The sequence below is a fragment of the Ornithorhynchus anatinus genome, chromosome 10 (genome assembly GCF_004115215.2).
Source record: "Ornithorhynchus anatinus isolate Pmale09 chromosome 10, mOrnAna1.pri.v4, whole genome shotgun sequence".
Classification (NCBI taxonomy): domain Eukaryota; kingdom Metazoa; phylum Chordata; class Mammalia; order Monotremata; family Ornithorhynchidae; genus Ornithorhynchus; species Ornithorhynchus anatinus.
In genome coordinates this window covers 24,873,772-24,884,395 of record NC_041737.1, presented here as the reverse complement: position 1 = coordinate 24,884,395, position 10,624 = coordinate 24,873,772, and the positions used below count along the sequence as shown (strand labels likewise).

General features: G+C 39.4%; 1 pseudogene; it reads right to left on the bottom strand.

The window, feature by feature from the left end:
* Nucleotides 1-2,394: 2,394 nt before the first annotated feature.
* LOC114814688 lies at nucleotides 2,395-3,614 on the bottom strand (annotated as a pseudogene).
* Between the last annotated feature and the right edge of the window lie 7,010 nt (nucleotides 3,615-10,624).

The window sequence follows — 10,624 nt, the reverse complement described above, 5'->3', positions numbered from 1 at the left end:
ATGACTTTTTTCCTCCATATTACTTTTGACCTAAATTCATTCACTCTTCAAAATGACATATCTAATAGCTGTACCTCTACCAGCTCATCTATCACATTTCCCCTGCCTGCAAATCTCTCCCTGTTCAAATCCATGAAACAAACTCTACGCATCTTCAGAATTATTCCAAAATCTCACCTTCTTCAGAAGCTCTATAAATTTCACTATCCCCGAACACTTTGATCTGTCACTCATCATGCACATCTTTATATCCACCTTTAACTCATATCTATATCCATATGAGTATCTAGAAGAGTAATTTTTTTGACCTGCATATGCAAGTTGGCTTCAAAACTCTCCATTATCTTGCCCCCTCCTACCTCTCCTCCCTTCCCTCCTTCCACAGCCCAGCTCACACACTTCACTCCTCGGTTGTTAACCTTTCCACTGTACCTCATTTCCGCCTGTCCCGCCGTCGACTCCTGGCCCATGTCCTACCTCTGGCCTGGAATGCCCTCCCTCCTCATATCCCCTAAACTAGCATATTTCCCCCGTTCAATGCCCTACTGAAAGCTCACCTCCTCCAGGAGGCCTTCCCAGACTGAGTCCCCCTTTTCCTCTGCTCCTCCTCCCCTCCCCATCACCCCAACTCCCTCGCTCTGCTCTAACCTCCTCCCAATTCCGCAGCACTTGTGTATATATGTACTTATTATTCTACTTATTTTATTAGTAATTTGTGTATATCAATAATTCTATTTATTTATACTGATATTATTGATGCCTATTTGCTTTGTTTTGTCTGTCTCCCCCCTTCTAGACTGTGAGTCTGTTGTTGGGTAGGGATTGTCTCTATTTGTTGCCAAACTGTACTTTCCAAGTGCTTAGTACAGTGCTCAGCACACAGGAAGTGCTCAATAAATACGAATGAATGAATGAATGACAGTTACTTATTCATCAATTTCTTCTTTTGTACTTTTGATATTACTAAATTTAGCCTTGTCTTTCCTTCTGCTCTACTCTTTTTCAGTAGATAATAATAATAGTAACTAATAATAATAGCAAGTAAATAGTAAGTCATTTTTGTCCTTTGTACGCTCCATTAGATTGTAAGCTCCTCATGACTGAAACTGGGTTCTTTCCTAAAGCTTAGTACAGGTCTTTTCACATAACAGATACTCAATAAATACCAGTGACTGATTCAACTGCCAGTCATTTTATCAATACAGGACAAAACAAATTTATCAGTAAGCAAAAAAAAAACCTCCCCAAATTATAAACCCAAGTGAAATAGATACAGAAATTGCAACCTACATTTTTAAGCCCCACGATAAATTGCATTACCTTCAGGAGTGAGAGGTAGGCACAAGTGGAAATCCTCATGGCTCAAAGTCCCCAGTAAAACCAGGGCATCTGGAGCTTAGGCAGCACCTTGATATAGACCAGACTCATTGCCCATTGTCATCCTAATGAAGAATGCAAACTCCACTTCTCAGGGGAGCTGGAGATGGTCATAAGCAGAAATCCTTATGCCCAACCAACACCCTTATAAGGTTGTGAGTTCCAGGTTCCACAAAAACTCCTGATGTTTGTATAAATTTTGATGCCATCTACAAGGTAAACAGTTGGAAAGCCTGTCTTCAGAGCTCTTAACATTAGGACACTGTAGTGGTTTTTAAGCAAGTACTGTTACCTTAAGCAGTGAGGAACCTGAAGACTTACTCTTCTAATAGTGGGGCTTGGCTACTAATATGTTAGTACTGTTAGCTTGGATTGTTGATTTTATAATTATTGTTTTGTTATTGTTCACATACCTGCTTAACTCCACTTAGATTATAGTGTTTTTCTATTTGTCACCCCAGGACATAGTAAGTGCTTAATAACTAATTAGAAAAAAATAAATCCTAATATAAACTAGTTCAAAAATTCAATATTGTTAATGATGTTAAAACAGATTGAAATTGTTTCAATCGTCATTAGGTCTGATTTAAACAGGTTAAGAATCAAGCAGTGAAAGTGGATAATTTTCTAAATTCAGATATACTACTACTTATAAGTCTACTCTGATCACTTCCTCTGATAGACTTTACAAATTTCACTATCAGTAGAAAAAATAAAAATAATAAAATTCCTGGATACAGTCTCAGAAGGTTAATAAGAATGTGAGTATTCTAAATCTTCATTCCTGCCTTCAAAGAGCAATTCCTGGTAATTTAAGATTGACATTTAAATAGTAAACCTGCCTGAAGATTGAGTTTAAGAGAAATTTACACTGAAATATCATAATCATAGGTATTTGAGTGCTTATCGTATGCAGAATACTGCAGGAAAAGCTTGGGAGAATACAATACAGCAGAATACAATACAGCCTGGAAATGTAATGCCAGGCTCATTAGCTACAAGCAAATATTGCAGTGGTTATACAATTTCATTTTCACCAGCCAGGTGCTGTGAAGAGTCCATTCCCACCTTCTTCATCTGTACCAAGATATTGAACCCATAGTCATAGTCCCAGGTTTCTCCCCATAAACATATTCCATGATGCTTGATTAATGTCTCACAGGAATCCTGACATATTCAATGTGTGAGCTATTCATTCTTTAAGATATTTCTCTTCAGAAGTGTTGTCAACAATGGGGACCATCATACTTTTAACAACATCCTGATGTACATTTTGTGATTCCTTCTTTTATCTCAATGCATAATTTTAAACTCATGTTCTGCAAAGAGAAGTGTAGCCAGGACAACAGTCCAGAACGACTATGAATCACTGCTCTGACGTCTCTTATGGCATAAGCATTCATAAAAAGAGGAATACATTGGATCGTTCCTTAGATTCTTATAAGGTGAAGGTTCACTGATGTCCTGCTTATTTCTGTCACAAAAAATGTATCTACAGGCTAAACTAATTCTTTTCTTGATTACTGATGGAGCAATGTATATTTCATTGCCATGCTTCAGGCTAATTCCTTCCTCAGTCCCAATGACTCAGCCCAAATGATAACACTGCTTCCAGAATTTTGGGATTAGATTTCTCAGCCATGCTTTTGCCTGCATGCCGCTTCTGAAGGGGCAGCAGTTGACCACAGAGCTGTTTCTTGCAGAAATGACATGAGGGACCAAACAGCTGAAGAGACCTCTTCTCACCTTATGGGCCTCCCAGGCCAACTGGGCAGCTGTCACACCTTAAAGTGTTAAAAAAAAAGAATGGCAAACCCCCCCACCCCCCCCCCATATTGTGGCTATGCCACTGTCCTCAGTTTCATATGCCATTGTTTCACATGTTCAATAAAGTTCTCTCTACTGGTAGATGTAAATCATTTATGGCTTCTCAAATTGCTGCTTTCATCATTTGAGAGTCATTTCTTGCTAATCTCAGCTGCCTACTATCATTGAATGTGCTGTAACTGAGAGTCCCTGCATGGCTTTACATCCAACTCTGGGGATAGATTTCTGCTCAGTAATAAAAACTTTCCTTTCTTTTCATGCTCCAAAATGCTCTCATTGTTCTCTGTCACTGCACTTCTTGTACTCTTCCAGCATCCAATATTGCTCTGTTATTCATATACCAGGTAACATGACAAAATTTATATTCCTGAAAACTCACCAAAAGCAGGATACTTAAATGAATAATTCATGTTAAACTTTCAGCTAGGAATTATTCTTATTGTCATGAAATTCATTTTTTTTGGTCCCATTGACAACTAAGTTTGTTGACCTTTCTCTTTCCTATTCTCCAGGTGGAGGTTTGAATGAATGGCTGAGTTTTTCCCATTAAGATATCTGAGTCAATAACCTCCTTTTATATTTTTACCTTTGCTATAAACAGATGTATTAGACATCACTATAGCAACAGTTGAGCATGCATATTTCAATGTTTAATTACTTTTCTTTTCATAAAAGCAAAGCAAACCTTTCTATTATATTGCTACTCCTTAAAGTAGAAGGGCATAATGAAAATTATAGTATTTATTAAGTGTTCAAGTGCAAGTAATGTACTAAGCCTAGATATGGGGCTAGGTCATCTTGGGGGCTCTGTTACATCCTTTTCTCAAGCCACTAGAATTCCTAAAGACACTTGTAAGAAAGTGCAGCTGTTGGAGTGGTAGAAATTTAAGGTAGAAGATAGAGAGAACAGGTGTTCAATCTCCATTTTACAAATAAGGCTGAGTATTGAGCCATTAAGGGTCTAATCCAAGTCAATTAAGTGAGAGACAATCTCTGTCCCACAGGGTACTCACGTCCAAGTAAGAGAACAGGTATTCAATCCCCATTTTACAGATGAAGCAACTGAGGCACTGAGAAGTGAAGTGATTTGCTCGAGGTCACAAAGCAGGTAATTGGTAGATTTGGCAATACAATCCAAGTCCTCTGACCCAAGGCCCATGGTCTTTCCACTAGGTCATGCTGCTTTTCTTTGGCTATGTTAGAATGCTGGGACAGGGGTAGTCAAAGTTTCTGGTGAGCACTCTCTTACACGGATCCTGATCTAGTGTTGATGGTGGGTAGTTGTCAGCAAGGATGTCCACCTGAAGCTGTCCCCAGGTTTTGATGCTCTTTCTGAAGATGATGGGATCATCTTGTTCTAGTTGCAATTCAACTGTCCTATTTGTTTGCAGTTAACTGTCCCCAGGGTCCTAAAGCAGTTATGGGAAATTTCCAAAGAATCATACAAGTCTAACCTGTCACATATGGGATTTAAATTGCCCCATAGCACCCCAAGACTTTCATATTTGAACCCTAGAGCATTGGGTTCCAGAGTCAGTTTTGTTCCTACAGAAATGGATGATGGAAATTCAAAGAAGATTTTCCTTCATTCTCACTGTTTCATAGTAGTGTGTCCCAAATGATCATGGGTCTTTTGTCCTTGCTCCTTGAGTCTAGATTTTGTGGGTCATAACTAGTTTTAATTAACTACAAGATAACAAAAGATCAAGTGAAGTGGTTTAGCTTCATAAAATATATATCCATGTTGTGGATAGATCTCTGGTTTCAGCTTAGAAATTACCCACAAACCACAGCCCTGGGTGAGCAACAGAATACCAAAGTTCTATTTCAAAATGTTTATTCTTAAGGCAAGAACCTTTCCAGGAATGAATGACTCCTACTCCCTGACAGTGGTGAAAGATGTCTACCCTAATTTCCCTGACTGCTCACAGCCTTTCCTGGAAGGCTCCCTGTTGACTTTGCAGAGGGAGGTTTGCTCCCTCATCCTCGATTTCTCGATCAAAAAATGAAGTAAATAAGTTTTCCCCTGAATCCTTTCCCTAGGAATACTCAGCCCCATCCAATTTAAAATGGCTGTGTTTCTACAACTAAACTAAACTACTTCTGCAACTCCTTAACCCCACTTCAAATTGCTTTTGCTCCAAATAATCCTGTCAGTTAACTGTCTCCTTAGCAATCTATCAATGTTTATTGAGTAACCACTGGGTGAAGATCACTCTACTGAGCACTTGGCAAAGTACAATAGAATGTTTATGATCTGTCCTCAATCAATGCTGTTTATTGAGCACTTACTGTGTTCAGAACACTGCATTAAAAACTTGGTAGAGTACCGCAACAGAATTGGTAGACAGATTCCCTGTACAAAACAAGCTTAGAATCTGGAAGGAATGTATGTACACTGTAGTGGGGATGTTAGGCCATAAATGGTATTACAGATAGGAAGAAAAAGGAAAAAAGTACTTAAGTAATACTATGGTAAGTGATTCAGAAGGATTGCTAATGGATTTCCCTTTGGGAAACGTCAGCTCCCATTTTGCTGCATTTGAGTTAATTTTAGATTCAGAGAAGAAGTAGGGAGACCAAATATTTCATCCTCATTTTTCAGGAGAAGAAAGCAGGTGAATTATGGCTCTGCGTACTTCCTAGCAATCATATTTGAGTGCTTGCTGTTCGCAAAGCACTGTATGAAGCACTAGGGTGAGTACAGTGTAACGAATTGGTAGACATTCCCTGCCGACAATGAGCTTACAGTCTAGAGGAGGAGACAGACATTAAAACAAATAAAGAAATTACCGATACGTATATCAGTGCTGTGGGGATGAGGGGTGGGGTGAATAAAGGAGGCAAATCAAATCGACACAGAAGGGAGTTGGAGAAGAGGAAATGAGGGCTTGGTCAGGGATGTCCTCTTGGTGGAGATGTACCTTCAATAAGACTTTTTAATGAAATGGCATTTTATGTGAGACAGTTGTATACACATGGACACAGAGTATCTAAGAATTAACTTCTAGAATACAACACAAAGGGGATAAACAGACCTAATCCCTTGTTTCCTTTCATCCAGGTAGAACTAGCTGAAAAAAATATCAGAATGGAAAAGAATAAGAAAAAGAGCATGGACTCCATATTACAGCATACACGTCTCAGTGGAATCCAAGGAAAATGTAAGAATAAACACATTCAAGAGTTTAGGCCAAATTGTACTTTCCAACTGCCTAATACAGTGCTCTGCACACAGTAAGCGGTCAATAAATACATGAATGAATGACTTCACTTCATGCACTGTATATTTGGTTGGTCTTCAAACACAATTTGCTGGATAATGGATTTTTCCTGGATTCCCGTCTAGAACTCTTTTGTGGGTAGGGAATGTGTCAGTTTATTGTTGTATGCTCCCAAGAGTTTATTTAGTCCAGTGCTTTGCACACAGTAAATACTCAATACATACATTTGAATCAACAATGAAGTGTATGCCTTAGGCCCAGTTGCTTTATTAGTATACCTGGACTTAATATTAAAACAAAACAAAACAAAAAAAAATCAAGAGCTACTTTTAAAAAACAATTCAGAAACCTAAAGATATTTAAAATGAACTTTCTTTTCATCTCGAGGCACTGTTTTACCATAATGAACACAAATGGATCACATTTACAGGCACAAACACAATAATTTTCAGAAAATTTATTTTGCACTTGAGCGACACTGGAGAATCTGCTCTTTTATGCTAGATCATCAGTCCATAGTTACGCCAGCTTATATGTCTAAAATTTTGGGTACAATTTTAATAATCACACTGATTAAGGCTAAATCCCTTCATTGGTTCCTGAGCTCAAGATCTTTATCTCCCTTGAGCTGGATTTTCGAAGATATAAATCTGTTTGCTAGCACTTGGCAATGTGCAATTTAATAACATGACATTTAACAGCTGCTTTGAAGGCTATGCTTTAAAGGACGAAAAATCAATAAAAAGTATACATCTATACAGAAATGTCAAACCCTACTAAAAGGAGAACTTGCATAATTTAAACTGAGCGGCTTTTTCCTCAGGTATTTAAGCAGTGGATATTTCTCTACTTTGAGCCCCACAATCTGAAGGTTTCAAACATAATCCCTCTCAAACAAGGAAAAGAGTCTTAACATTTCATTGCTCTAAGCTCAAGGAACAGAGTGACCAACTATGCAATACCCAATATAAAGTGTATTTAGTTCCTAAAGAAAAGATGACCAGTACACTGAATAGTAGAATTGAATGAAAGAAAATGATTGCTTCGCCCAGACTCGATTTTCGAACAGTAAAAGGATATGGCTTCAGATCACAACATCACTAAATTCCACTCTTTCCTCTCCATCTACACTGCCACATTAATAGAATCACTCATCCTATCCCACCTGGATTACTGCATCAGCCTCCTGCCGACCTCTCAGCCTCCTGTCTCTCCCCACTCCAGTCCATACTTCACTCTGATGCCAGATCTTTTTTCTACAAAGACCTTCACTACATTTCCCCTTCCTCAAGAAATGCCACAAACAAACATCTCATCATAACCCTCAATCAGCTTGTGTTCTACCTCTCTTCACTATTCTCCTACTACAGCACAGTCCACACATACCGCTCCTCTAATACCACCCTATTCACCGCACCTCAGTCTCAACTGTCGCTGCTGATGTCTTCCCCAAATCTTGCCTCTGGCCTGTAATGCCCTTCCTCTTCATATTCTACAGGCAATCACTCTCTCAACTTTTTGAAGCCTTACTGAAAGCAGAGCTCCTCCGAGATGCTTTTCCTGACTGAACTATCATCTCCTTCTCTTTCGCTCCCTATTGCATCACCCTGACTTAGTTTATTCACCCCCCACCAGAATTTATGTACCTAGTGGTAATTTATTTATTTCATTGTATGCCTCCCCTGCTAGACCATAAGCTCATTAAGGGCAAGGAATGTGTCTGTTATATTGCACTCTCCCAAACATTAGTACAGGGCTTTGTACACATTAAATACTCAGTAAGTATGATTGATTGACCACATTAATCTTCCTCCAACAGCCCACTCTCCCTTTACACAGGGGGCAGAATTAGGCTTAATGACAGTGAATAGGCTCTTTTGATGGAAATATATTTTATCTTCAACAAATTCCTACATGCCTCAACTTACAGGTTTGATTTGCTTTAGAAAAGCTTCTGTTCATGCTGAAAATCAGTGTTGTGAAGAACTAACCTGCCTTAGCCTAGAGTATACCAATTGCTATATCTAGTGCTGTAGCTGCAGTTTAACCTGATGTGCTGTCACTTCAAATTACATTGCATTGGCAGCTGTGGTTACTTAGAATTACATGTTAATTTGGCAAAATGCCAGCCAGAATAAATAAACCCAGATAAGAATGCCTCAATGTATTTCATCTGTTTCATGACCAAATTTTTACTTTGTTTTAATGTTCCACAACACTCTCACTAACAGCAGAAAGTGGCTGGACATCCAGCCAAAATGTTATGTTACTGTGAATCTGAAGTGAAGTTAAATATCTAAATTCTTTAATTAGAAAACAAAGGAATAGCACACATGAATAAGCTATCTTGTAAAATATAATAGGCTTGACATGTTAATGATAGTGATAACCACTAGTATGCCCAGTGGGGAAGAGCATAAAATAATCACTTAGAACTACAACTCACATTCCCAAGTTTCTCTTTTTATTACTATTATTTGTTAAGTGCTTATTATGTGTAGGCTGGGGATGATAAAAGTGAAACAGGCTGGCTACAGTTCATGTTCTAAGTGGGGCTCATTCTTACTCCCATTTTACAGATTAGGTAACTGAGGCACAGAGAGGTTAAGTGCTTCTTAAGTTCAAGAAGTTCAAGTTAAGTTCAAGTTCACACAGCAGACACGTGGCGGAGTCAGGATTAGACCCAAGTCCTCTGATTCCCAGGCCTGTGCTCTTTCCACTAGGCCATGCCGCTTCTGCTCTTTCAATCCCACTGTGCCAAACACTTTCCCTTCAAAGCTCTACTAAAGTCTCACCTCCTCCAGAAGACCTTCCCAGACTAAGCCCCGCTATTCCTCTGCTTCCCCTCCCCATCGCCCCGATTCTCCCCCTTCGCCATACCCTTCCTACCCCCACATCATTTATGCATATATGTACATATTTATAATTCTATTTATGTAACTGTGCATATGTATAATTCTATTTATTTATATTGATGCTACTGATGCCTGATTACTGGTTTAAATGCCTCCCACCTTCTAGACTGTGATCCCGTTGTTGGGTAGGGATTTTCTCCATTTGTTGCTGAATTATACTTTCCAAGTGCTTAGTACAGTGTTCTGCACACATAAAGTACTCAATAAATATGATTGAATGAAAGCATGGATTGCTTGTAGCTTTGGACATTTATTCACCTTAGCTGACAAAGCCAGCCTTCCCAGTTCCTCTCCAAAAGTTTCCTGCTGATGCAAAAATCTTGGCACCCTGTCATTATCTGTTCCTGCTCAGCTTCTATAGTTGTGTACAAGGTCTCTTCAGTCAGTTATTAGTATCACTCTAGTCTGTAAACTCTTTGTGGGTAGGAAATGATTCTACTAATTCAGTTTAATTAGACTCTCCCAGTGCTTAGTAAGTGCTCTGCCTACAATAAGCACTCAAAAATCACTGATTGATTGCAGAATGCCTGTATAAAGTAGGGAGAGACCACCTCAATAGCGTTAGCAGATATAATCATAATGACAATAGTAATAATAATAATATATTGTATTTGTTAAGTGCTTACTAAGTCCCAAGCACTGTTCTAAGTGCTGGGGTGAATACAAGAAAGTAGGGTTGGACACAGTCCCTGTCCTAAATGGAGCTCACAGTCTCAGTTTCTATTTTACAGATGAGGCAACTGAGGCCCAGAGAAGTGAAGTGAGTTGCCCAATGTCACACAGCAGACAAGTGACAGAGCAAGGATTAGACTTGCTCTGACTTCCAGGACCTAGGTCTAGCTACTACACCATCCTCTCATACTCCCAGCCCATGATGCAGGGGTGGCCCGAGCTCACCAAGAGGTGTGCATACACTCTCGTTCTCACCCATACCTCAGACTCTACAGGAGCCACCCCATCACTATTGACACTGCTAAAACTAAGTTCCCAGTCTCAACCTGGTTTCTCAGCTTGCAATGACTCCTGGCACTCATTCACAGACCACTACAGGATACTACAGGGATGCAGGGATTTTTCTTATGGGATCTGTTAAATGCTTACTATATGCCAAGCACTGTTCACTGTTGGGGAAGCAGCGTGGCTCAGTGGAAAGAGCTGAGGCTTGGGAGTCAGAGGTCATGGGTTTGAATCCCAGCTCTGCTGCTTGTCAGCTGTGTTACTTTGGGCAAGTCACTAAACTTCTCTGAGCCTCAGTTTCCTCATTTGTAAAATGGGGATTAA